Below are 1,907 nucleotides of genomic sequence, written 5' to 3'. Positions count from 1 at the left end.
CTCTTCCCCTTCCTTATTTTCTGGCCTCAACCCAGGCTTGAGTTCGGAAACTCCTGCCGGGCACAAAAGAAACCAACTCAATCACATTGAATGAAGCATCTGATATACGCAGGAGCAGTATTCATTTGACTCTCTCCCGTGTGAACATCCAACACGTGTGAAGGAATGGTGGGATGATGATGATGATGATTGCCTTTATATCCCGCCTTTTTTCCTCCCTAGGGAACCCAAGGCGGTGATCATAATCCTCCTCCTCTCCATTTTATCCTCACAACAACAACCCTGTGAGGTGGGTTGGGCTGAGAGTCTGTGACTGGCCCAAAGTCACCCAGTGGGTTTCCGTGGCCGAGTGGAGACTAGAACCCAGATCTCCCGACTCCCAGTCCAACATCTTAGCCACTACACCACACTGGCTCTCTACAGAAGTATGCTACAACTATGGAATAAATCAATCTGTGCGCCTCAGTTTAGAGTCGAACCCGTCTCTCACCGGGACAGGAAACGCCAACAGCCTCGCTTGTCTCTGAGCCTTCATGAGCAGGGGGAAGCCCTGGCTTGTCTTCTTCCATCTTTACTGTCACATTAGGAAAACCTGACCAATAAAGTAAAGATGGGTAAGATGAGAAAATAATGGCTTTTCCCCAAGACATCATGGTTTTCAAATGAAAATGGCGTCTCCGTTGCCTCACCAGGGCTGTGGTATGGAGCGTGTTCAGAGGAGGGCAACCAGGATGATCAGGGGTCTGGAAACAAAGCCCTATGAAGAGAGACTGAAAGAACTGGGCATGTTTAGCTTGGTGAAGAGAAGACTGAGGGGAAACATGATAGCACTCTTCAAACACTTAAAAGGTTGTCACACAGAGGAGGGCCAGGATCTCTTCTCAATCCTCCCAGTGTGCAGGACACGGAATAACGGGCTCAACTTACAGGAAGCCAGATTCCAGCTGGACAACAGGAAAAACTTCCTGACTGTTAGAGCAGTACAACAATGGAATCAGTTACCTAGGGAGGTTGTGGGCTCTCCCACCCTAGAGGCATTTAAGAGGCAGCTGGACAACCATCTGTCAGGGATGCTTTAGGGTGGATTCCTGCATTGAGCAGGGGGTTGGACTTGACGGCCTTGTAGGCCCCTTCCAACTCTGCTATTCTATGATTCTATGATTCTTCCTCAGCTTTTTCCTCCGGAATCAAAGCCTCTTCCCCTGGCTCAATCTGAAGATTCGACACAGGCTGGAGATCGGAAAATCCTGCTAAGCACAAAAGAAGGTGACTTAATCAGCTTGAAAGCAGCAACAGAAAGACACCAAAGGGCTGCTTGCTCTACTCACAACCCAGATGTCCATATTAACACATTCTTTAGGCACCCATCCTTTACCTGAGTTCGCCTCTGGGCAAGTCTTAGTCTCCAAATCCTGGCATGTCTTCTCTTGTTCCATCATATTTGCAGGCTCTGATCAGGAGAGAGAAAAACAGAAACAGTGCTCAAGAAAGAGATTTTGACCATCTGGGGTGCCAGAAGGAACACAGATGGTTTGCGTACAAATTCAAGAATTTTGCTTCTGAACAGTTTTGGATTTAATTTTTCTGTTCTTACTCCCAAACAGTATTTTTATGTGATCTCTCTTTCCTCCACTACTGATTAGGGGATCAAATTTTAGACCCAGTAGGCTGGAAGATCAAGCTTAGGCTGTGAATTAAAAAGACTGCTTAAGAGCAAGAAAACAACAACCCAATTCTACGAAATGTAGGATTATCAGTACATTGTGTAGTAATGAAGATAACTGAATTCAATCGAGAATGAATGGGAAAATGGGGAAAGGGTGTACCTTTTCCCCAGACTCTGCGGTGCAAGCTGTGCAAATGTACAGATCTATTTTTCTGGGAAATAGGAATGTTACACCAAAATA

The 1,907-nt window shown here is 46.1% G+C and overlaps 1 long non-coding RNA gene across 1 annotated transcript; it reads right to left on the bottom strand.

Moving 5' to 3' along the window:
* Positions 1 to 510: 510 nt before the first annotated feature.
* LOC134396923 (uncharacterized) lies at positions 511 to 1,485 on the bottom strand. The gene is made up of 3 exons (XR_010025305.1): positions 1,376 to 1,485; positions 1,003 to 1,247; positions 511 to 592 (listed from the first exon to the last, which is right to left on the bottom strand). It is a non-coding gene; the product is annotated as an uncharacterized LOC134396923 (long non-coding RNA).
* Between the last annotated feature and the right edge of the window lie 422 nt (positions 1,486 to 1,907).

This window comes from Elgaria multicarinata, chromosome 3 (genome assembly GCF_023053635.1).
Source record: "Elgaria multicarinata webbii isolate HBS135686 ecotype San Diego chromosome 3, rElgMul1.1.pri, whole genome shotgun sequence".
NCBI lineage: Eukaryota > Metazoa > Chordata > Lepidosauria > Squamata > Anguidae > Elgaria > Elgaria multicarinata.
Note: the sequence above shows the minus strand (reverse complement) of the source record. Positions and strands in the feature narration are given on the sequence as shown.